The 27,082-nt window shown below is 44.7% G+C and overlaps 1 long non-coding RNA gene across 1 annotated transcript in view; it reads left to right on the top strand.

Moving 5' to 3' along the window:
* Positions 1-27,082, top strand: part of LOC149445783 (uncharacterized) — a 500,460-nt gene that overhangs the window by 175,139 nt on the left and 298,239 nt on the right. The gene's annotated exons all lie outside the window — the stretch shown is intronic.

Here is a 27,082-nt window from a genome sequence, read left to right as displayed (position 1 = left end):
GAATTCTCTGGCACTCAGTAACAATTCTGTCTGTCCCTGAGTAACAATTCTCTGGCACTCAGTAACAATTCTGTCTGTCCCTGAGTATGAATTCTGTGGCCCTGAGTAACAATTCTGTGTCTGTGCGAGTAACAATTCTGTGTCTGTGCAAGTAACAATTTTGTGTCTGTGAGAGTAACAATTCTCTGGCACTCAGTAACAATTCTGTCTGTCCCTGAGTAAGAATTCTCTGGCACTCAGTAACAATTCTGTCTGTCCCTGAGTAACAATTCTCTGGCACTCAGTAACAATTCTGTCTGTCCCTGAGTAACAATTCTGTCTGTCCCTGAGTATGAATTCTGTGGCCCTGAGTAAGAATTCTCTGGCACTCAGTAACAATTCTGTCTGTCCCTGAGTATGAATTCTGTGGCCCTGAGTAACAATTGTGTGTCTGTGCAAGTAACAATTCTGTGTCTGTGCAAGTAACAATTTTGTGTCTGTGAGAGTAACAATTCTCTGGCACTCAGTAACAATTCTGTCTGTCCCTGAGTAACAATTCTCTGGCACTCAGTAACAATTCTGTCTGTCCCTGAGTATGAATTCTGTGGCCCTGAGTAACAATTCTGTCTCTGTGCGAGTAACAATTCTGTGTCTGTGCAAGTAACAATTTTGTGTCTGTGAGAGTAACAATTCTCTGGCACTCAGTAACAATTCTGTCTGTCCCTGAGTAAGAATTCTCTGGCACTCAGTAACAATTCTGTCTGTCCCTGAGTAACAATTCTCTGGCACTCAGTAACAATTCTGTCTGTCCCTGAGTATGAATTCTGTGGCCCTGAGTAACAATTCTGTGTCTGTGCGAGTAACAATTCTGTGTCTGTGCAAGTAACAATTTTGTGTCTGTGCGAGTAACAATTCTCTGGCACTCAGTAACAATTCTGTCTGTCCCTGAGTAACAATTCTCTGGCACTCAGTAACAATTCTGTCTGTCCCTGAGTATGAATTCTGTGGCCCTGAGTAACAATTCTGTGTCTGTGCGAGTAACAATTCTGTGTCTGTGCAAGTAACAATTTTGTGTCTGTGCGAGTAACAATTCTCTGGCACTCAGTAACAATTCTGTCTGTCCCTGAGTAAGAATTCTCTGGCACTCAGTAACAATTCTGTCTGTCCCTGAGTAACAATTCTCTGGCACTCAGTAACAATTCTGTCTGTCCCTGAGTAACAATTCTCTGGCACTCAGTAACAATTCTGTCTGTCCCTGAGTAACAATTCTCTGGCGCTCAGTAACAATTCTGTCTGTCCCTGAGTATGAATTCTGTGGCCCTGAGTAACAATTCTGTGTCTGTGCGAGTAACAATTCTGTGTCTGTGCAAGTAACAATTTTGTGTCTGTGCGAGTAACAATTCTCTGGCACTCAGTAACAATTCTGTCTGTCCCTGAGTAACAATTCTCTGGCACTCAGTAACAATTCTGTCTGTCCCTGAGTAACAATTCTCTGGCACTCAGTAACAATTCTGTCTGTCCCTGAGTATGAATTCTGTGGCCCTGAGTAACAATTCTGTGTCTGCGCGAGTAACAATTCTGTGTCTGTGCAAGTAACAATTTTGTGTCTGTGCGAGTAACAATTCTCTGGCACTCAGTAACAATTCTGTCTGTCCCTGAGTAACAATTCTCTGGCACTCAGTAACAATTCTGTCTGTCCCTGAGTAACAATTCTCTGGCACTCAGTAACAATTCTGTCTGTCCCTGAGTAACAATTCTCTGGCACTCAGTAACAATTCTGTCTGTCCCTGAGTAACAATTCTCTGGCACTCAGTAACAATTCTGTCTGTCCCTGAGTAACAATTCTCTGGCACTCAGTAACAATTCTGTCTGTCCCTGAGTAACAATTCTCTGGCACTCAGTAACAATTCTGTCTGTCCCTGAGTAACAATTCTGTCTGTCCCTGAGAATGAATTCTGTGGCCCTGAGTAAGAATTCTCTGGCACTCAGTAACAATTCTGTCTGTCCCTGAGTAACAATTCTCTGGCACTCAGTAACAATTCTGTCTGTCCCTGAGTAAAAATTCTGTGGCCCTAATAACGTTTCTGTGGCCCTAAGTAACAATTCTCTGGCACTGAGTAACAATTCTGTCTGTCCCTGAGTATGAATTCTGTGGCCCTAACTAGCGTTTCTTTGTCCCTAAATAACGATTCTGTGGCCCTCATTAACAAGTCTGTGTCCCTGAGTAATGGTTCTCTGTCCCTAAGTAACTTCTCTCTGTCCCCAATTCTCGTTTCTGTGGCCCTAACTCTGTCCCTGTCCCTAGTACAGAGCGGTCTGCCTCTGTTCAATGACTGCAGGCAAATGAAGATTTCCAAAATGGCCGCTATATATACCTCGACCATTACACAGTGCTGGCTGGCTGGCTGCTGATTGGCTGATGCGATCACATGTCGTTGAGGAATGCATTATGGGGCAGCGCGCCTTGTCTGCGCGCCTTCCCCGACATCCCCGCTCCGTCGCCGCACATGTCAGCCGCCATTTTCGGAAAAATTTCGATTCGCGCGTCCGAATTAGGCTGTTTTTCGGATTCGGCACGAATCGAAATTTTTCCGATATTCGACTCGAATTCCACTTCGGATACTTCGATTCGCTCATCTCTAGTCATGAGTCGTATGACATTTCTGTGATATTACAAGAAGGGGCTGGGCTGTGTGAGTTGTTACTTCTCTTCCGCTCATCAGGATATCAGTTGTTCTAAGGAGCTGATGGGAAGTACACTATATTGCCAAAGTATTGGGCCAGCCCTCCAAATCATTGGATTCAGATGTTCCAATCTCCTCCATGGCCACAGGTGTATAAAATCATCACCTAGGTGTCAGGGCTCCGGGTATGACCAGAGGTGTGTGGACTGACACAGGGAAACGCAGGCTTCAGATATGGTATAAACAATATGATTTATTAAGACTAACAATACAAAACGCAGTTCAAAACTAAACATAAACACAGTGCAAACAAACCAAACCAAACCACCCACCGATAACAATACATACAATACAAAGAGTAGTCAGGCAGGCCGGGTCAGTAGCAAACAGGCAAACGGAGTACCAGGAACAGGCGGGAGAGTGGTCGGGGTCACAAGCTGGGTTCAGTAACTCACGGGCAGCGCGGTGCAGAGGGTCAGGCAGAGAATGATCAGGGTCACAAGCCAGGGATCAAACAGGAGAAGTCAGCAGAGGTCAGGATCAGGCAGGGTCGGCAACAAGTCAGGCAGAAACAGGAACAGGAACACAGGATACAAGATACAGGGGCCCATGGAAAAACACACACCAAGGCCCTGACTGTGAGTCTGGCCATTCCTTAAATACAACCCCTGCAATCAGCTTCAGGTGTTTGGCTGACTGCAGGGGTGAGTTCTGATTGCTGAGAGCACCCGCTGGCCAGCCCTGGTACTTCAGCCCACAAGGCAGGTGAGTCCCACCATTATTGGCAAGTCCATTCCTGACACTAGGCCTGCAGACTGCTTCTACAAACATTGGTGAAAGAATGGGTCGCTCTCAGGAGCTCAGTGACTCCAAGCGTGGTCCCATGATAGGTGGCCACCTGTGCAATAAATCCATCCGTGACATTTCCTTGCTACTGCGTTTCCATGTATTTCTATGGGGATAAAAACATGCCAAAAACCCACTGACCTGTCTGAATGGAGCTACAAAAGTAGCTCCAAAACTTTTTGGAGCTTCAGGCATTTTGCTTCAGGCGACTTGGTTGTGAACCATTTCCATAGAGTAATATTGATTTTTCCTCCCTGGACGTTTTGGAGTTTCGAGCTTCGCGCAACAAAAAGCTGAGTTATGAGTGGGGACGCAGAGTTGAGTCTTGCAGGCATAACTATAAACTTAACCTATTATTGTTAGCTCCCTCAAGAACCGGTGGATGTTTGAACCACCTCTTATAAGACTTTACACGATTCAAATTGGATGCAGGGCTTAAAAGAGAACTTCACTCTCTCAATCAACATTGACTATTTTTAATCCTTATGCTGGTAGCATTAGTAAATAGACAGGAAAGTATATCATATTTACTTGTTTTATACCTTTTCAGCTCCTTCCTGGTTTGTGGCCTAGGCAAATTATGTCATACATCCCAGGAGTCTTCTGGAGGGGAGGGGGGTGGCTTTCTCAGCTAAACACACTCCCTTGGCTGCATGCCTGAGCTAAGGGCAGATGGATTCCAGGAAGTAAATTATCTAAATCAAATCTAAATCTAAATTAAATAAATCATCTGCCCTTACTCAAGATGGTCACTGCCAGAAATGATAAGGGCGTGTTTTTCAAAGTGATTTCTTACCAAAACAAAGCATGGAGGCATGGATGGAAGGGGGAGTTTGCTTTGAATGTTAAAAATTAATTAAATACCGTTTTTGGTTTGTAGGGCTCAGATACAGTGTAGTTCCACTGTAAGGCAGCCATACATGGATCTACCAATCAACTTATGTACAACCAGCCTGTCAGGTTTTTCCCTAATGATCAGTGCCACTGGCTATAGTCGGCAGCACTGATAATTGTATTCTGATGGAGGGAAAGTATCCCCACTATCAGAATACAATAACTCAGCAGGAGTGATTCCCCCATCCACATAAAGTATGTGCATGGGGCAATTGGCCACTGGTTGAACGAAAAAAACTAATTAATGTATGGCCTGCCATAGGTTTTCCAATATACAATATCTACAGTCCCTCCTCTTCTTCAGTGGAAGCAACTTTGTCACATAACAAATTGTATGTTTCTGCAGAAGTGTGTCCATTGCAGACTAAAAAACAATATATGAATGTGCTTAGGGTCTACTACTAATTCTGGATCTAATCTGTTATTTGCATTCTTTTTCTATCTCTTGGATGAAAAATGTGGAGATCCCAGTCACCCAGGTTGTAGGTTTGTCTTTAGGATGGGGCTGTGCCTCAGCTACAACTTGAAGAAAAGTAGAGTACTGCTTGCTCATCAGTGGAACCTGGTTTGTGAGATTCAACATTCCACAGAATAACATGTGAGAGAATGAAAAGGCCTTCACAGTCTTCAGAATCCATATATCTACCATGCGTCACTATCAATTTCATATTTCATTGGGTGGACATTCCTCCATGACTGACCTGATATGGATTGATAATGAAATGTGTTTCCAGCTCGGTCATGATCCTAATTAAAGGGTCAGTTACATACTACATTCAAATCAAAATATAAATGATAATACAAGTGTGAAGACCTTAAAGGTAAAGAACAAAGGACAAAGGTTACAAGGCTCCTTGACCCTCAACAGAACCTGACTCATAGACTGTAGAAGTAGCCATTTTATTAGTTCAGCTGATGATTGCAGTAACAACCATCATAGTCCTTCTTTTACCTTTCACTACTCATATTTTGCTCTTCATAAAGCCAATCCAAACTTTAAATTTTTCCATGGAAATAATTTCTTTTTTGACAGTAGAGAGCTCATAGAAAGAACATTGCATTCTTGTCTTGATTTAAGTTAACATGAACCCTTCGAAACCATGACACAACATCTATGTCAGGGGTGTCCAACCTTTTGTCTTTCCTGGGGTAGATTGGAAGAAGAGGAACCACACATGAAAGACACTAACAATAAGGATAGCTGATGAGCGGAAAATGTCGGCCAAGTTACCAATCACTGATATAGATAACGTACCTATCTGAGTAATAAAACTTCTTTTTTTGTAATATTTTTTATTATACAAGTAAAAGAGGGCTACATAAAGCTAGTGTGATATCTGACACTACTTTTGATAAACTAACACAACACATCGATATCTGGTTCGATGGATTTAGAAGCAATTCTCAATTAATTTTCAAGGTGCTCATCAAATATTTTGGTACTAATTTTGCCCTTCGTGTGCTTCATCCTTGAAAATAGTTGCTTACAAGTATAGTTCCTGCCGAAAAAAGGATGAGATGAAGAAGGAGTGATTGTGAAGAGTGGGAGATTTTTCTTTCGAAAGATAAAACCGTTAAAAAGTCCGGTAAAGAGACATTGTCACATTTCTTTTCGTCCGCATGTGTTTGCTAGGTGTAAATGCATTTTTACAAAAAAATCTCGCCCCCCAAAAAATCAACATTTTTAAGTAAGTTTACAGTTTTGTGTTGGGCCACACTCATAGCCATCTTGGGCTACATGTGGCCTGTGGGCCACAGGTTGGATACTTCTGACCTACGTCAATAGCCACCTAGGAGACCCATGACTGTGGTACTGAAAGAGTATAAAGACTGAAATTTAGATATTTGATAGCTATACAAACAGAGCGATGCTCTGTGTGAACTGCCACTAGAAACAAAATGAAGCAACAAAATGTACATTGAGGAAATTAAATTCTGAATTTTTGGCACTGGTATATTTCAGCATAGGAAGGTGGTTCTTTGAAACAGAGCATCTCCAACAAGGAGAGGTGAGGAAGCAATGGTTCAAGCTTACATAAGGGGCAGTTACTTAGATTAGGGTTACAGGGAAGGTTAGTGTAAGGGATATAGGAAGGCTTGGGTTTACAATATGGGTTAGTGTCAGGGTTGTACATGGGGTCAGTGTTATGGTTTCAGGGATGGTTAGCTTTACAGGGAGGGTTTGGGTTTCAGTGAGGGTTAGTGTTGGGGTTACTGGGTTAGGGTTACCAAAAGGGTTTGTCTTAGGGTTGCAGGAAGGATTCTGGTTAATAGAAGGGTTAATGTTAGAGTTACTGGAAGGGTTTGTGCTTCAGAAATTGTTAGTGTTATGGTTACCAGAAGGTAAGTCCTAGGGTTACATGGAGGGTTAGCGCTGGGGTTACTAGATGGGTTAGCCTCAGAGTTACTGAAAGGGCTAGTGTTAAGGTTACTGGAAGGGTTATCATTGGGTTTATGGGGAGGGTTAGTGTTAGGTTTACTGGAAGTGTTAGTGCTACAGTTACCAGAAGGATTAGTGCTAGGGCAACAGTGAAGGTCAGTGTTAAAGATATTGGAAGACTTAGTGTTAGGGTTACAAGGAGAAATATTGTGAGGGTTACAATGAGGTTAGAGTAAGGGTTACAGTCAGGGGTGGACTGTAACCCTTACTCTAACCTCATTAAGTAAGGGTTACAGTCAGGGGCCCCCGGGCAATAGGGGATCATGGGGCCCCTGTGTCGTTGCCCAAACTCAAAAAAGCCTGTGAAAAAGGTACCAGGGGCATCTCTTGGGGCCCCCTACTGACCCCGAGCCCTCGGGCAGTGCCCGAGTTTCCAAATGGTCAGTCCGCCTCTGGTTACAGTTGGTGCTGGGGTAGGATTAGTGTTACATGGTGGATTAGTTTTACAGGTAAGAGTGGTTTTAGTGTTGGGACTACAGGGAATGTTAAGGTGATGTGGCCTAACAAAGTTATGTTAGTTTTTTATACTGTGGAACTACAGGAAGTCATCTGTATGCTGAAAAATATAATAATTCCCTATTATGCCTCCTGTGATATATGTTCTGATGATCTTCCAAAATGATTACATATTCACCCATGAATGTTATTAAAGACCCTTACATAAACCGTCTTATGAATGCGACTTGTGTTTCATTATCCTTTAAAATGCTTGTAATTGGGCACTTTGTGGCCACGGAAAATGAGATCTCAGGGCACCTTTGCCGTATCAGCTTCGCAAATTTTTACTTCCAAGGAAATTGCAACTTAACCTTCCCATATCTCTGAACTGCTTTTGAGTCTAGCCAAACAATCAGTGTCTTTTACTGACCGTCACCAGCCCCAGAGCCCGGGGTTATCTGACCCCAATTGACAATGTCAGATATTCTCAATAACGACACATGATTTTTTTGTGTCCCTTTTTCTACCCTTTCTAATCCATTTATAATTCCAGGGGTAAAACAAGATTTCCTGCTAAACGGTGTATTTCACGCTGGTCATCTCGCTGGCTGATAATGATAATGACTCTGCACAAAGAAAGTGATTTACAGCTCAGCTTGTCCTTGCTGCAAGATTGATGTGACCGTGGACGCTAGGGAATTGCTGGGTCCTAGAGCTCATGGGAAAGATTAAAGGCATGAGCTCTGTTTCTTCGAGGAGTCCCACAATTATCACGATTCTAAATTTTGTTCGATTTGTTTGTGGTTTCATAACCTCCTTGGAGTGGCCATTAAGGGAATGTCTCAAAGGGTACATCCAACGAACTTTGATCATTCAATGACTTATTTGGGAGCACAAGTCATGTTTGTGGTGTCATAATACTCCTCAGGATTTTTATAGGTCTTCCAAAATTTTCACATGATGCTAAATGTTTTTTGATGTTTGTGATGTCATAACCTCCTTGGGGTAGCCACTAAAAGGATGTCTCAAAGAGTACATCCAATGAAGCTTGATCACCCAATTGTTTGTTAGTGACAAGCCATGTTTGTGGTGTCATAACATCCTAAGGGTGGACATTAAGGGGATATCTTAAAGGATATGTCCAGTGAACATGAATCACTCAATGGCTTGTTTGGGACAAGTCATGTTTATGGTGTCATAACTTCCTGAGGATGTCCATTAAGTGGATATCTCAAAGGATATGTCCAAAAAAATGTTGATCACCCAATGGCTTGGTTGGGACCACAAGTGTCCCTCCATTCCCCAAGACTTGGGTTTTATCCACACTGGGGCTCCAATAGTTTGGCTGAACTGTTTGACATATGATACTGTCAAATGATTCCTGGCATGTAAAACCTAAAGGATATCTATACCAAAAACAAAAATGTAATATATTGTCATTTACCAGTCCCTAGATGTAGTGATTGCTTATGTTTTATTTCTCAGGCTAAGAACATTTTATACAAATTCAGAAATTACTTGTTGATCGCGCCTGAAATGCCCTCTTGAGAACAATGTCAGTGCTTGAGGTGGGCAAATTGGTCAATTGCCCAAGCTTCCCACATTGTTAAGGGTCCTTGGAGCTTCCCCACCTGTCCAAAGCCCCTCCTCTATCCAAAGAGCTCCACTATCTGCAGCTTTTAGGCCTCTTTCATGTGGGTGGAATATTTTGAAAAGTGAACTGCCATGGATCACTTTTCAGACCAGGGTTGACAACCAGTTTACAGGCATATAGCAGGCAATTCTGCAGCCTCCTGCATGCCTATTTCTCAAATATTTCCAGTTTACCCTTCCCTCAGTTCTCTTTCTCACCTTTCTTTGTATATCTCAAAATAAAAACTCTCAAGTGTTATTAAAATTTGAACCCTATAAACAATTAAAGTCTGAATGCTAGGTGATCTAAATAAAAAGGCAGAAAAACACAAAGGAAAAGAAACTTCTGTATCCTATGGAGCGGGTCATGTCAGATGGCCTGCAGTATTCCACTCAATAGGGCTTCAATTTGGCTTTTGCCTAGGGAACCAATTTTGTCTAAAACTGGTCCTACTTATAAATTGAACTGAAAGCTCCAACAATGTTATCTTCCTTCCAAGCTATTTTCTGTAACCTACATATTACCCTGCCCCATATGTAATGGAGAGGAAGAGAGAAAGATGGTTTTGTAATCCAAAGCACGACAGCTGCCTAGGCTGACAATCATGGCTCCTCCAAAGGTGTTTCAATGTTGTAAAATCAGCAACTCTCATTAAAATATTGGCTGGTAATCCCGCCATTAAAGTCCTTGTTCATAACTTCTTGTTATGAGACAACAACTGTCTCCCAGCTGCACTCCTCAGTTGCACCCTTTCAAATGAGCCCCTGGTGGAGATTACAGGCAACCATGGATGGTTCACTGTTGTCACTGCACTAAGCTGGTCCAAATCAATGATGTTTGACCAATACTGGAGCTAGTGCTTGTAAACTGGAAATTATTATTATTATTATTATATAGTATTTATAAAGCGCCGATAGTTCGCTCAGCGCTGTACATTACAAAGGGGGACAGAACATGTGACAGAACAATACCAATACAATGCAAAACATGAGGGGATCGAGGGCCCTGCTCCTTGGAGCTTACAATCTAGGAGGGAGGGGATGGTGGCACAGGAGGAGATAGCTGTGGGGGATGGAGTGGTAGGAAGAGTGGAGGAGGTCGGCAAGTTAGCAGGGGGTGGGGTAGGCTTCCCTGAAGAGATGGGTTTTCAGGGGGCGCCTAAAGGAGAGGAGAGTAGGTGATAATCTGATGGATTGGGGCAGGGAGTTCCAGAGGATGGGTGACACCCTGGAGAAGTCCTGGAGGCAGGCATGGGAAGAGGAGACCAGGGAACTAGAGGGAAGGAGGTCTTGTGAGGAGCGGAGTGTGCGTGTTGGGCAGTACTTGGATATTAGGTCAGTGATGTAGTTCGGGGCAGTATGGTGGACGGCTTTGTACGTCAGTGTTAGGATTTTGAATTTTATCCGTTGCGCAATCGGAAGCCAGTGGAGGGATTGGCAGAGGGGGGTGGCGGAAACGGAGCGGTTGGAAAGGTGAATGAGTCTGGCAGCCGTATTCAGGATGGACTGAAGCGGGGATAGCCAGCGGCGAGGCAGGCCAGTGAGGAGGGAGTTGCAGTAGTCGAGTCGTGATATGATGAGGGAGTGGATGAGCTGTTTAGTGGTTTCTGGGGTTAGGAACGTGCGGATTTTGGCGATGTTGCGGAGGTGGAGTCTGCACGAGTTTGTTAAAGATTGGACTTGGGGCTGGAAGGATAGGTTGGAGTCCAGAATGACACCAAGTACTCTGGCTAACTGAAAGAGGCTGGAGGACATCATTAGCACTAAAACAGAATAAAAGGTGAATACAGTACTTTATGGAAACAAAATAATGAAAATGATTTTGATGATGAAGTACTTTAGCAAACAAAATATCATCCAGCTGAGGTTCAGCCCTACTTCAGTGAATTGTCTACCATTTCTACCAACCTTCTTCTTGGTATATAATTTCTCCAAGACTGAAGATGCTATTTTAGATGTGTTGTACTCTCAAAGATAGGCATATGGGGATTCACTAGTCCCTCTCAGTTATGTATGTAAAGGCATGTTGAACTCTCATAGTTATCTGTAGGCAACCATAGACCTTAGAGCAGCCTTTCTCAACCTTTTATCTCTGGAGGAACCTTTGCAATAATTGACTGGCCTTGGGGAACCCCTGCTAAAAACTATATCTACAACTCCTGTTATATTAGTGTGGTTAGTGGGAGAGGTGCCTTCATGGTTAGTGGAAGATAGTTCTCTTCACATTGGCCAGCAGTGAATGAATCCCCCCTCTACTTTGGCCACCAGTGGGAGAAGGGCTCCACTTTCATTGTGGTAAGTGAGAGATATGCCCGGCTATTTTAGGGAACAGTGGGACTTAAGCCTCTTACATTGGGGGTCACTAATAAGAATTCTTCTAATAAATGACTATGTGATAAGTAATAAGAACTACAGTATGCAGGCACAATCAAGTGAGAGATAAATCTGCTACTAGCAACCTCTGAAGGAAGTTGAGAAAGGCTGAGAAGAGTGTGTCATCTCAGTTTTGTATAAAAGCTAAGCTTTATGATGGCACACCTGCTGACTCGCTCCCAAGCAGGGCTGTGTGCATCTATAGACATCCACAGCGTGGATCAGCGCTGCCCCCTGCTCTCTTCTCACAGGATTTGATTGAAAGTAGCAGGAGCGGATGGATTCTGTTGCTGCCTCTCTGTCCTGTGAGGAATAAGAGCGAGACCAGTACACCTGCAGACGGACATGGTGTTGGATCTGGATAGGACTCAGTAAATATGGGGGTGAGGGGGCAATACTTCCACTGGAATATTTTTTACCTTAATGCAGGGAATACATTTTCTTCCTTTTGGCTTCTCATTGTGAATCTACATGAAGGTGTGATGGATTCCTACACAGATTAAGTGATTTGTTTTACTGTTACAGTATATATAGGATCAGAGGCGGACTGACAACTCATGGGGCCCCCGGGCAATAGGGGATCATGGGGCCCCTGTGTCCTTGCCCAAACTCAAAAAAGCCTATGAAAAAGGTACCAGGGGCATCTCATGGGGCCCCCTACTGACCCTGGGCCCTCGGGCAGTGCCTGAGATTCCAAATGGTCAGTCCGACCCTGTATAGGATAGAACTCTGGACTTTTGAAGATGTCCTGGTTATCTGTATGATGGTGTGCTGGCCAAGTAAAGGAGAATCTATAGCCAATAACAATGCTCTTGCTTAAATTCATGCCTCTTATCTCAGAAGGATTGAGGAAATTATTTGGATACACTTCTGAGACATCCGAACCCAGGTAAAAAAAGCAATTTCCATTCTATACAATTTTTTCAGATAGCTGCTGGACTATTCCTCTTCATCAGCTGGCCTTAACAAATGGGTCAAGAAATTCCACCAAATTTTGGTTGATGCTCTTCTAAAATTACTGCATTTGTCTTGGGGCATGATCAAAGCCATCTTTGTATCTTGAAATAATGCTTTGACTTTTCCATCACTCATATATGTCTGCATCGTTCCTACCTTATGGGTCTAAGCTCCTCTTCTTGCTGCCTGAAATGTGGACAATTAAATGCCGATCTATTGCATGCTCTTTTGGTCATGCCCCATTATCAAACATTTCTGGAACTCCGTAGTGCATTATGCTACCACATACTTAGTAAACTACCAACCTCTAATGCCCGAGTGGGCTCTTTTTGGCATAATCAATTTTCCGGGCATTAAAATATCAAGGGACTGCAAGCAACTCCTTACTATCATATCCCTTGTGACATGAAAAACTATTGTACATAAGTGGACCCCCCTACTATCTCTTTATTCATAGCTAAATTGTCCTATGATTTTCACATGGAATGGGTAGAGGGTATTACGGTTTCAAAATTTCTTCAACATTTGGGAATCTTTTATTCAAACCTTGCCCGTAGATACTCAACAATCTATAATGCAATGCTTTCAATACACTCAATGGTATCTACTCAGATTCTTGACCAATGATCTTCCAATTGACATTCCACACCCCTCTTAAATTGAATTGCACCTACTAAACTACAAATTGTGGCCTCCCCCTCTTCCCTTTATTTTCTACTAACTAGTCTGACCACCATCCATTCAAATCTTTCTTAATATACACCATTAGACTCAGCACTGTTATATCTCTCTCAGCTTATACTAACATACTGAATATTGTCTTTCTTGATTTGACTTGTTGGCCAAATGATGAGGCCATTGTTCTTGTTAATGGCATTTTCGCAATAAAAAAAAAAAATTAATGCATCTACTGTGACCTTCTTCCTGACTCTGCCAATGGTACAAGGGGAGGGGCATGGTACCCAAGATAGTATTCACGCCCTCTTCAATGAAAAGTGTTTCTGGATGTTAAAAGGTCTTATCACCATCTACAGTACTTGAAGATGAATTCCAGGTATGGATATTTCTTTTTTTTTTCTTCCATAGGATATTTCTATTGGACCAATGTAACGATGCATATACCATACCTGGAAGCTGGAAATCACTGAGGTAGGTACCGCTACTCCTGTGATCTCCACTAGCTTCCAGGTACCATGCCAAGTAGCTGCCCTGCTGCATTGTGAACACAGGAGGTCACCTGCTTGGCACGGCATCATTAAAACAATGCTTTTTCATTAACTCAAAGCACTGTTTGACTGGATAAAGTGGAGCGAAAGGGTGGTGATGTCATGGCCTCCACCCCATTCAATTAAAGAAAGCTTTGCAAGTATCTGAATCACGCCCTGCTGTGTTCAATAAGCAGAAGGGAAGCCACACAGCCCGGGACCCAGAACATACCAGCAATTGCTGTAATAACAGTGCCTACTACAGTGATTTTCCACAGGTTTGGCGCATACATACTGGTCCAAGCAAACAGTGCCATCCCTAAACTTCCATCCACTGTAAACAGGGGCGGACTGACAACCCATGGGGCCCCCGGGCAATAGGGGATCATGGGGCCCCTGTGTCCTTGCCCAAACTCAAAAAAGCCTATGAAAAAGGTACCAGGGGCATCTCATGGGGCCCCCTACTGACCCCGGGCCCTCAGGCAGTGCCCAAGTTTCCAAATGGTCAGTCCGCCCCTGACTGTAAACTTTCCTTTACTTGGAGGTCTTTCCTATAACAGCACTTCCTGTTGTAGGTTGACAAAGTTAAGCTGCTAACTTGTTATTATCAACAATGTCGTAGGCTTGCTTTGGGTGCATCATTCAGTTGCCCATCAGATCTATCAGATAGGCAGCCCAATAGCCAACTGAAGGGGCTCCGGGTATGAAACTTTATGAGAGATTCCCAAAAAATGTTGCAAGTTGAGCCTGGTAGGCTCTTATTCACTAAAGAGTGGGTGAGCGTTAGGACTTTAGGTTAGGTTTTTTTTGCTGTGGTGTTCCTGCTAGGCAGATTTACTTCTCTATTTATCCTGGTGACCCCCTCACAAAGACTGAAGGTGAAGGATAATCCTAAAAGTTGGGTTGTTACCAGATCAAGTTCAGAGGGGAAATCTTCCGATAAAGACTCTTATTTAGGTGATAACGGTATAGGAGGAGACTTTGTTCTCTCCATTGGCTGGACATATACTGATCTAACAAATTCCTCCATCCACACAGTACAGAAGGATGAATCCAACTGCTGGGCTGTTGTATTCCAACAGCCACCAGCAGCAGCTATCAGAACACCCAAACACAGGCTACATTTGGTTGGATGCAGGTACTGTTCGGATGAAACATTTCTGTTTTGTCTGGCTCCTTTGAATTTGAAATCACAGAATGTTGGGTGGCAGGACCACCTGTGAGTCAAATTTCTGCAGGTCCATCAGGAAGCAGCTGACTTTAGGACAGCATTTTTATTATTATTATTATTACAATACAGTATTTATAAAGCGCCAATAGTTCACTCAGCGCTGTACATTACAAAGGGGGACAGAACATGTGACAGAACAATACCAATAAAATGCAAAACATGAGGGGATCGAGGGCCCTGCTCTTTCGAGCTTACAATCTAGGAGGGAGGGGATGGTGGTACAGGAGGAGATAGCTGTGGGGGATGGAGTGGTAGGAAGAGTGGAGGAGGTCGGTCAAGTTAGCAGGGGGTAGGCTTCCCTGAAGAGATGGGTTTTCAGGGTGCGCCTAAAGGAGAGGAGAGTAGGTGATAATCTGATGGGTTGGGGCAGGGAGTTCCAGAGGATGGGTGACACCCTGGAGAAGTCCTGGAGGCGGGCATGGGAGGAGGAGACCAGGGAACTAGAGAGAAGGAGGTCTTGTGAGGAGCGGAGTGTGCGTGCTGGGTGGTACTTGGATATTAGGTCGGTGATGTAGTTCGGGGCAGTATGGTGGACAGCTTTGTAGACAACACAAAGAGCTTATTCTTTTCAACCAGTCAGATCTGATTGGAAGAATAATATTAAGAGAGTGAGAATTCATTGCAATACAGATTCCTAAAAAATAATAAAACTGTGTACAGTGAGGCATGAAGCCAAATGCACTGAAAAAAACATTCCAAGAGCAGACACCGAAAGGTCTATACTAGAGATGAGCGAATTATTCAAAAATTCGGTTCGGCTGATTCGCCGAATTCGCCGATTAAATTTGCTTCGTGCCGAATATATTCGCTGCGAATTTAACTTATAAAAAGGGTGTTTCTAGGCTTCAGAGAGCCTTTATATTAGTGCAGAACACTGTACCTTTAATTTAAATGCCCTTGGAGTCTGCTGGGGAAGAGAAATAATACTGTCAGTCAGTATGACATGCAGATGAGTGCCGTCGATCTTAGAATCACCGCACACTTCACTCATTTGGGCAGTCACGGGGCCAAAACCAGAGTGTGGAGCCACAGTGTGGCGGTGGAGGCAGCAGCAATTGGAGGCCATACAGCACCCTATGACAAAATGGAACCCACCAGCAGTGTGAGGAGACCTGAAAGTGGCACATGGCAGAGTGTGGCGATGGAGACAGCAGCAATGGGAGGCGGTACAGGGACCCATGACACACTCTGGACCTGGCAGCAGCATGAGGAGGCGGTACAGGGGCCCATGACAGATTACGGGCCTGGCAGCAGCATGAGGAGTCAGTACGGGGGCCCATGGCAGATTACGGGCCTGGCAGCAGCATGAGGAGGCGGTACAGGGGCCCATGGCAGAGTGGCGGAGCGTAAGCAGCTAAAATTGAAGGCCATACAGAGGCCTATGTTAAAAAGTCCCCCCAGCAGCAGCGTGGGGAGACGACTATCAAGAGTCCAATGGCAGAGTGGCGGAGCAGAAGCAGCTTCAATTGAAGGCCATACACAGGCCTAGGTTAAAAAGCGGAAGCCGTCAGCAGCGTGAGCAGACGACAGAGACACATGGCGCAGGGTGGCGGTGGATGCAGCAGTATTCGGAAGCCAAACACAGGCCTCGGTTAAAAAGCGGAAGCCGTCAGCAGCGTGAGCAGACGACAGAGGCACATGGCGCAGGGTGGCGGTGGAGGCAGCAGCAATGGAAGGCCATACAGCACCCTATCACAAAATGGAACCCACCAACAGTGTAAGGAGACCTGAAAGTGGCACATGGCGCAGGGTGGCGGTGGAGGCAGCAGTATTTGGAAGACATACACAGGACTAGTTTAAAAAGCGGAAGCCGTCAGCAGCGTGAGCAGACGACAGAGGCACATGGCGCAGGGTGGCGGTGGAGGCAGCAGTATTCGGAAGCCATACACAGGCCTAGGTTAAAAAGCGGAAACCGTCAGCAGCGTGAGCAGATGACAGAGGCACATGTTGCAGGGTGGCAGTGGAGGCAGCAGTATTCGGAAGCCATACACAGGCCTAGGTTTAAAACTGGAACCCAGCAGCGTGAGCAGACGACAAAGACGCACATGGCAGAGGATGGATTTGGCAGCAGTATGAGAAGGCGGTACAGGGGCCCGTGGCACAGTGTGGTGATGGGGGCTACAGCAACTGGATGCCAGAAAGTGGCCGATAGGGCTATATACTGCATGACTACATAGGTAGTTTTTATAGTACTTTATTTTGGCCTCCCTCTCAGCAGGTGTGAAAAAGGCCACCATTTTTGAACGGTAGCGAGGGTCCAACAAAGTGGACAGCCAAAAGTCATCCCTCTGTCTGATGGTTATTATTCGGCTGTTGCTACGCAAGCAACCGAGCATGCTATGGGCCATTTGTGCCAAGGAATGCGAGGGACTCCCTGCCTCCATCTCCACAGCATACTGCCACGGTGCGTCTGGGTCCTCTGTCTCCTCCTCCTCCTCTACCAGATGCTCCTGCTCCTCCACTCCTGTCCGCTGAGTGGAAAAACCACCCATTTCACTCAATAATTCCTGAGCACCAATGTCCTCCTCTACCTCCTCCTCTTCTTCCTGTCCTGCCCCCACAGGGGTCATGTGGCGTTGAGATCTGTGCGCCACGTCTACCGCACCCTGACCAGCCATTGTTAACAGCATTTGTTCCAGGACGTGCAACAGAGGAATGACGTCGTTCATCCCATAGTCCTGCCGACTCACGAATAGCGTGGCCTCCTCAAAGGGCCTGAGCAAGCGGCAGGTGTCACGCATGAGCTGCCAATGGCTGACATCTAAGTTACACAGGGGAGTACCTTTATCCGCTTGTAACATCAGGAAATCGGTGATGGCCTTTCGCTGTTCGTAAAGGCGGTCTAACATATGTAGGGTTGAATTCCACCTTGTTGCAATGTCGCAGATCAGGCGATGCTGTGGAATTCCGTTCTGCCGCTGCAGCTCAAGGAGGGTGTGCTTTGCGGTGTAGGAATGGCTGAAATGCATGCAAAGTTTACGTGACATTTTAAGGATGTCTTGCAGTGGGATGGTGGATTTTAGGAACCGCTTGACAACCAGATTGAACACGTGAGCCATGCATGGCGCATGGCACAACCTTCCTTGACGCAGAGCAGACACCATGTTCTTTCCGTTGTCGGTCAACATGGTTCCGATTTTCAGTTTGCGCGGAGACAGCCATCTGTCGATTTCTCTGTTCATTACACTCAGAAGTTCCTCCCCTGTGTGACTACGTTCGCCAAGGCATACCAGGTGCAGCACAGCGTGACACCGTTGCGCCCTGCACATGTGATATGCCGGTCGGGTAATGGGACTTGGCATGGGGGTGGCGGCTGAGGACACGGCGGAAGAAGAGGTGGTAGAGGCGGACATCTTTGCTGGACCAAGGACGTGCAAACGTGGAGGCAAAAGCGGCGTGACCTGTCCAAGTTGCTGGTGCGGCTGTGCCGGCACCACGTTCACCCAGTGGGCCGTAAATGACATGTACTGTCCCTGACCGTAGTTACAGCTCCACACGTCGGCGCTGCCGTGCACTTTGGCAGAGACCGACATGCTCAAAGACTGGCCCACCATCTCTTCTACATGTGAATGCAGGGCTGGCACTGCCTTTTTGGCGAAGAAATGCCGGCTTGGCACTCTCCACCGCGGCTCGGCACAAGCCATCATTTCTCGGAAAGGTGCTGAGTCCACCACTTGGAAAGGGAGGGACTGCAGCACCAGCAACTTGGACAGGAGGACGTTCAGCTTCTGCACCGTCGGGTGCGTGCTCGCAAACTGTTGTCTCTTGGAAACGGATTCCAAGAAAGACTGCTGACGGAATCCGTGAAGAGGAGTAGCAGGAGAAGGAGCATCTGAACGAGCGGAAGATGCCAACGAGCGACAACTCCCCTCAGCAGAAGTGTTGGAGCCTTGACTGGCTGATAGAGGGCGATTGACGTCGGGTGACGGAGCAAGTAACGGAGCGGGGGCTGGGGCAGGCAGAACCGCCGTATCTTTATCACGGTTTTCCCAGGCCACCGAATAGCGACGCTGCATATGCTGACGCAACGCTGTAGTCCCAACATTGGCCCCCTGGCCACGCTTGACTTTCTGGCCACATAGTCGACATACGGCTACGTTTACTTCCTCGGGCGGCGTGACGAAAAATTGCCACACCGCCGAGTAGGAAACTTTGCCCCCGCTACTCCTCACTGGCTGACTGCTACTTCCTCCGTGCACACCAGCACCACTACTGGCCGTGGTGGTAGGCTGCAGTGGAGCTGGTGCTCTACTCCGTGGCCGTTTGGCTCCACTGACACTGCTGCGACCCTGCTGCCTCCTGGGCAACCCACCGACTGTTTTGCTCGCTGGCAAGCTGGCACCCTCTTCTCCTGATGATGCGGAAGCAATAGCCTGATGACGACGAGGCTGCCAAGTGCGATCAGCCTCATCATCATCAATTAGGGTCTCCGCGTCACTACTAGCCCCCTCGGCTGCGTGTGGGTCAGGAGACATACCTGTCTCTAGACCGGCTACCGAGCCACTCTCCTCGCCAGTACTTCTTCGCCTGGCTGCTGAAGAGGCGGATGTCTCCCCCCGTTCCTGACCGCCCTCTGTTAGCTCTTCCTCACTGTACAGTGGGGCTGAGCCCACAGCATGCGATACTTCGCTTGGTGAGGGAACACCAAAGGACAGGGGCAGGTAGAGGACACGTGATTTCAGTGGGCTTGCTCCCGGGCCATGCCAACTAACGGTTGTGTCTGACATACCCACCGACCGTTGGCTGTAGGTGTCAGAGGTGACCTGGGAAGAGGAAGACGACCGAGTCAACCAATCGATGACGGCAGGGTTGTCGGTGGAGACACGACCGCTGGATGACACCGGGAGCACTGGCCTCTGGCTGCGACTAGTGCTGCCTCGACCCCTTCCTCTGCTGCCATGTCTGCTCACTCCTGAAACATTGCCTCCTCTGCCACTCCTCTGCGTGTTGTCTGACATACTCTTTAATTCAATAAGCACCCCAAAAATAAAACCGGATTTAACTCTTTGAACGTACAATAGTGGTTGTGAAGCAGAAAGTCAGTTTATTTAGCACAATCAGTCAATTGCAGCTTGCCGTTGGCTGTAAACTGTACGTTTATGTCACTGGAATGCACTAATCACCCAAAAAATATTACCGCCACCCGGCGAGTAAATGGATCTAACTCTTTGAACGTACAATAGTGGTTGTGAAGCAGAAAGTCAGTTTATTTAGCACAATCGGTCAATTGCAGCTTGCCGTTGGCTGGAAACTGTACGTTTATGTCACTGGAATGCACTAATCACCAAAAAAATATTACCGCCAGCCGGCGTGTAAATGGATCTAACTCTTTGAACGTACAATAGTGGTTGTGAAGCAGAAAGTCAGTTTATTGTACACAATCGGTCAATTGCAGCTTGCCGTTGGCTGGAAACTGTACGTTTATGTCACTGGAATGCACTAATCACCCAAAAAATATTACCGCCACCCGGCGTGTATATGGATTTAACTCTTTGAACGTACAATAGTGGTTGTGAAGCAGAAAGTCAGTTTATTTAGCACAATCGGTCAATTGCAGCTTGCCGTTGGCTGGAAACTGTACGTTTATGTCACTGGAATGCACTAATCACCCAAAAAATATTACCGCCACCCGGCGTGTAAATGGATCTAACTCTTTGAATGTACAATGGTAGTTGTGAAGCAGAAAGTCAGTTTATTTAGCACAGTCGGTCAATTGCAGCTTGCCGTTGGCTGGAAACTGTACGTTTCTGTCACTGGAATGCACTAATCACCCAAAAAATATTACAGCCAGCCGGCGTGTAAATGGATTTAACTCTTTGAACGTACAATGGTGGTTGTGAAGCAGAAAGTCAGTTTATTTAGCACAATCGGTCAATTGCAGCTTGCCGTTGGCTGGAAACTGTACGTTTATGTCACTGGAATGCACTAATCACCCAAAAAATATTACTGCCAGCCGGCGTGTAAATGGATCTAACTCTTTGAACGTACAATGGTGGTTGTGAAGCAGAAAGTCAGTTTATTGTACACAATCGGTCAATTGCAGCTTGCCGTTGGCTGGAAACTGTACGTTTCTGTCACTGGAATGCACTAATCACCCAAAAAATATTACCGCCAGCCGGCGTGTAAATGTATTTAACTCTTTGAACGTACAATAGTGGTTGTGAAGCAGAAAGTCAGTTTATTTAGCACAATCGGTCAATTGCAGCTTGCCGTTGGCTGGAAACTGTACGTTTATGTCACTGGAATGCACTAATCACCCAAAAAATATTACCGCCACCCGGCGTGTAAATGGATCTAACTCTTTGAACATACAATGGTGGTTGTGAAGCAGAAAGTCAGTTTATTGTACACAATCGGTCAATTGCAGCTTGCCGTTGGCTGGAAACTGTACGTTTGTGTCACTGGAATGCACTAATCACCCAAAAAATATTACCGCCAGCCGGCGTGTAAATGGATTTAACTCTTTGAACGTACAATAGTGGTTGAGAAGCAGAAAGTCAGTTTATTTAGCACAATCGGTCAATTGCAGCTTGCCGTTGGCTGGAAACTGTACGTTTATGTCACTGCAATGCACTAATCACCCAAAAAATATTACCGCCACCCGGCGTGTAAATGGATCTAACTCTTTGAACGTACAATGGTGGTTGTGAAGCAGAAAGTCAGTTTATTGTACACAATCGGTCAATTGCAGCTTGCCGTTGGCTGGAAACTGTACGTTTCTGTCACTGGAATGCACTAATCACCCAAAAAATATTACCGCCAGCCGGCGTGTAAATGGATTTAACTCTTTGAACGTACAATAGTGGTTGTGAAGCAGAAAGTCAGTTTATTTAGCACAATCGGTCAATTGCAGCTTGCCGCTGGCTGGAAACTGTACGTTTATGTCACTGGAATGCACTAATCACCCAAAAAATATTACCGCCACCCGGCGTGTAAATGGATCTAACTCTTTGAACGTACAATAGTGGTTGTGAAGCAGAAAGTCAGTTTATTGTACACAATCGGTCAATTGCAGCTTGCCGTTGGCTGGAAATTGTACGTTTGTGTCACTGGAATGCACTAATCACCCAAAAAATATTACCGCCAGCCGGCGTGTAAATGGATTTAACTCTTTGAACGTACAATAGTGGTTGTGAAGCAGAAAGTCAGTTTATTTTGCACAATCGGCAAACTGCAGCACCAACTGTGCACGACAGCCACCAAAAAAAAAAAGGGTGTATGTCACTTTAAATTTTCAATTCTTTGATAGCTGTGGCCCTGAGTAACGATTCTGTGTCCCTGAGTAACGATTCTGTGTCCCTGAGTAACGATTCTGTGTCCCTAAGTAACAATTTTGTGACCCTGAGTAACAATTCTGTGTCCCTGAGTAACGATTCTGTGTCCCTGAGTAACGATTTTGTGTCCCTGAGTAACAATTCTGTGTCCCTGAGTAACAATTCTGTGTCCCTGAGTAACGATTCTGTGTCCCTGAGTAACGATTCTGTGTCCCTAAGTAACAATTTTGTGACCCTGAGTAACAATTCTGTGTCCCTGAGTAACGATTCTGTGTCCCTGAGTAACGATTTTGTGTCCCTGAGTAACAATTCTGTGTCCCTGAGTAACAATTCTGTGTCCCTGAGTAACAATTCTTTGTCCCTGAGTAACGATTCTGTGTCCCTGAGTAACGATTCTGTGTCCCTGAGTAACGATTCTGTGTCCCTGAGTAACGATTCTGTGGCCCTAAAGTCTCTGTGGCCCTAACTCTGTCCCTTAATACAGACAGGTCTGTCTCTCTTGAATGACCGGAGGCTAATGGAGAATTCTAAGATGGCCGCGATTTATAGCTCCACCATTACACAGTGCTGGCTGGCTGCTGATTGGCTAATGCGATCACATGTCATGATTCATGACTCATGAATGCATTATGGGTCAGCGCGCCTTGTCTGCGCGCCTTCCCAGAGATCCCCGCCCCATCTTCTCTGTCCATTTTCTCCTGTCGCCACACATGTCGCCGCCATTTTTGGGAAAATTCGATTAGTGCATCCGAAGTTTGCTAATCTTCGGATTCGTCGCGAATCGAATTTTTCCAAATCTTCGGAACGAATTCCACTTCGTCATGTTCGATTCGCTCATCTCTAGTCTATACACATGCCGGGAAATAGTTTTTTTGCTCCCTAAGATCCCCCTTAACCTGGATATGGCTCAATACTTCAGCTCTTTATTACAGTATTGGCACACGCAAGTAAATAAATAATAGCCTAAAATAAATAAAACATATAATTGCAACTGTTTATAATACAATAAAAATAATATAAAAAAGAAAAAAAATGATTGCAAACTAAATGCCATTGAGTCAGAACCTTTCCAGTGGTGTTTGAATCTGTGCCATAGCTTGCAGTAATCAAGCCCTATAAAGTGATGATGGTGTCTCAGAGTCTCAGTTACCAATCCTTCTACAGCGGTGGCTGATGTCATGTAAATTTTTATTCTTCACAATTGCTTTATTTGCTTTGTTATCTTAAATTTATCAACTCGCAACATAAAGAACCATCAAGAGTAATGCTGAGGGAACAGTTTGCCAAAGCAATTAATGCGTAGTCTAAAAGTTACCCATAAAAAAATGTAATGAATACTTATATAAACAATTGTAGTCCCGCATTGGGGAAATTAAGACAACACTGCTTAATGGCGTCCCGTAATTTTCATATTTTCTGGAAGTTAATATTTAATCATCAGCAGAGCTTAAGTGCATTAACACAAACTGTTAGAAGAAAGAAAGACAAAGAATTCAGTAATTGTCTTATTATTTTTAAAGGGCGAATACTATTGGTGGATCTTGCCAACAAGACCAATAGGACAGCCAGGCACCAGCACCCACAGAGCTCCTAATATTTGATGACAACTTACAGTATTTGTTTAAAAAAAAAAAAGGGACATAAACTTTGCTCTAATTACAAAGCAACATACTATTTTAAAGGAAAACCTCCCATGAGAGGCATTCCCATGTTTTTCAGCATGGGCGATCACGCCTGCCAAAAGCTCACGCCTTCCAAGATGGTGGAACTTCTGCAGGACTCTAGTCTAATAGGTTTGTGTCAAGGTCTTACCTTTTCCCAGAGGTTATGTTACTCCATGTGCTGGCATCCATCTTCCCCCTCTGGGGGATGGACCTCAGAGACCTTTTTATGCCTTCAGGTCTCTGAGGTCCATCCCCCAGAGGGGTGTGGCTGAGTACATATAAGCCTGTGATCCGCACATGCTCTTTGCACTTGTGTCTTGTGTCTTTGTCTTCCTACAGCTCTGTGTATACTCTCGTGACTCTTCTGGTATCTGACTCGGCTTGTGACTAAGACCATTCTCTGTGTTTTCCTTCGATCTGACCTTCCGTTGCTGAACCCGGGCCGTGACCTGTGATTCTCTGTCTACTGTTCTGTACCGTTTTGTCCCGTTGTTGTTGACCCGGCCTGCCTGACTACGCTATTGTCATTCTTACCAGCTACACGCCATTGGCGGCGGCCATTACCGCAGCCGGGGCCGCGACCTGGTTCCTGGCTGCGTCAAGTCCATCCCCACCATCAGGGGCCCTGGTGAAGGGCAGCCTGGGACTTAGACTCCGCGCCCTGAGGGACTTCGGTCTGTTGGTGGTGGTTGTCATCAGCCAGTGCGTTACCCTGCCACTAGGCCTACCTGTCCGTTCCACAGCCCTGCCCTGACAGCTTGTCCACCAGGGTCTCACTCATCTATATTCAGCCCAGCTTTACTAGCCTGGCTTAAGACCAGTCATTCTCTACTACATCCCCCCATTCTCTCTAAAAGGGGGGCATGGCCTTCATATGGTAAGGTAAGATACATGGGGGAGATTTACTAAAACTGGAAAGTGCAAACTTTGCTGCAGCTCTGCATAAAAACCAATCAGCTTCCAGGTTTTATTGTCAAAACTTACTTGAACACGCTGAAGTTAGAAGTTGATTGGCTACCATGCACAGCTGCACCAGATGTTGCACTCTCCAGTTTTAGTAAATCAAACCCATGGTCTCTGAGCTCCTGCTGAAATTTCTACAATATCTGACACCCCATCACCTCTTTTCTGCTTCCCATGGGTCGCAGAGGTAAAAGCACCTCCTGTCATCTATCCTGACTTCACAGAGAGGCATCTTCATATTTTTTGGAGCAAGAGATTAGACCTGCCAGCAACAAGCACCTTCCATGATGGCAGAACTTGGAGGTCTTTGGCCTGGTAGGCTCTTATTCACTAAACAGTGGGTGAGCGTTAGGACTTTAGGTTAGGTTTTTTTTGCTGTTGTGTTCCTGCTAGGCAGATTTACTTCTCTATATATCCTGGTGAACTCCCACATAGACTGAAGTTGAAGGGTAATACTAAAATTTGGCTTGTTACCAGATCAAGTTCAGAGGGGAAATCTTCCGATAAAGACTCTTATTTAGGTGATAACGGTATAAGAGGAGACTTTGTTCTCTCCATTGGCCGGCCATATACTGATCTAACAAATTTCTCCATCCACACACTACAGAAAGATGAATCCAACTGCTGGGCTGTTGTATTCCAACAGCCACCGGCAGCAGCTATCAGAACACCCAAACACAGGCTACATTTGGTTGGATGCAGGTACTGTTCGGATGAAAAATTTCTGTTTTGTCTTGCTCCTTTGAATTTGAAATCACAGAATGTTGGGTGGCAGGACCACCTGTGAAGCAAATTTCTGCAGGTCCATCAGGAAGCAGCTGACTTTAGGACAGCATTTGACCAGTTGTAGACAACACAAAGAGCTTATTCTTTTCAACCAGTCAGATCTGACTGGAAGAATAATATTAAGAGAGTGAGGATTCAATGCAGAGCAGATGGCTTTTGGCCACTGATTCTCCATATTACTTTGTGGATTTCTGGAGGGGTGTGCCGATGCTGCAATGAAGAGCTGAAGTATAGAGCTGTGTCCAGATTTGGGGGCTCCTAGGGAGCAAAACAATGACTTCCAGACATTCAATGTACAGTATGTGTATAGAACGTTTGGTGTCTTCTATTGAATTTATTTCTCGGTACACTAAGCAATAGGGTTGATTTACTAAAACTGGAGATTGCAAAATCTGGTGCAACTCTGCATAGAAACCAATCAGCTTCCAGATTTTTTGTCAAAGCTTGACTGAACAAGCGGAAGTTCGAAATTCTCCAGTGTTAGTAAATCAACCACATTGTGTCTTACTGTAAAGAGTTTTCTTATTTTTTAGTAATCTGCTGTAATTTCATACCTGGAGCCCAGTTGGGTATTGGGCTGCCTATCTGATAGACCTGATAGGCAAGTGAAGATGCACACAATGAAGGCTGACAACCCTGCTGTTAATAGCAAGGTTGTTGGCTTAATATTGTCAGCCTGCAACAGGAAGTTCTAGACAAGACCTCCAGTTAAAGGAACCTTTAACCATTTCCATACCGGGCAATTTTACCCCTTCCTGCCCAGGCCATTTTTCACGTTTCAGCGCTCTCACACTTTGAATGACAATTGCTCGGTCATACAACATTGTACCCAAACTAAAATTTTATCATTTTCTTCACACAACTAGAGCTTTCTTTTGGTGGTATTTAATCACGGCTGGGGTTTTTATTTTTTGCTAAAGTAACAAAAAAAAAACGAAAATTTTGAAAAAAAACACGTTTTTCTTTGTTTCTGTTATAAAAGTTTGTAAATAAATAATTGTTCTTCATAAATTTAGGCCGAGATGTATTCTGCTCCATGTCTTTGGTGAAAATAACCCAAATTAGGATGTATTTTTTAGTCTGTAGGAAAGTTATAGAATTCACAAACTATGGGATATATCTGAATATTGATCAATCCTGAAGTACTGACAGCCAATCTAATTTCTTGAGGTCCAAGAATGTCAGAATAGTACAGATATCCCCCAAATGTCAGATCAGTACAGATATCCCCCAAATGACCCCTTTTTGTACAGTAGACAGTCCGACGTATTTCATAAGAGGCATGGCGCGTTTTTTGAAGTTGTATTTTTTTTGTTATAATTTTTTGGAAAATTAAAAAATTAAAAAAATTATTTTCACTATTTTTTTTTACATACTGTCACCAGTGCAGTACAGCGTCATCATATAACTGGCATGGCGGTGAACAGGGACACTGACTGGTGACAGTATGAAAAAAAAAATATATATATATATATTTTTTTATTATTTTTAATTTTTTTTTACATTTTTTTTATTTTTTTTAAGATTTTATTTTCATATTTTACTATGACCAAAGTAGTACAATGTTACCATAGTAACATTGTACTACTTTGGGGAAGTGATCAGTATTTTTTTTTTTACACAATTTGCTTATAGCAAAGAATTACTTTGCTATAAGCAAGCATTTACCAGAATGAAATCGATTCATTCATTTTTTTTTTTTTTGTGCTTAGCTGT

Source organism: Staurois parvus, unplaced genomic scaffold (genome assembly GCF_062004578.1).
Source record: "Staurois parvus isolate SC_StPar_1 unplaced genomic scaffold, SC_StPar_1.0 ptg000709l, whole genome shotgun sequence".
Taxonomy (NCBI): domain Eukaryota; kingdom Metazoa; phylum Chordata; class Amphibia; order Anura; family Ranidae; genus Staurois; species Staurois parvus.
The sequence above is the reverse complement of the archived record's forward strand: the minus strand, read 5'-3'. Positions and strand labels throughout refer to the sequence as shown.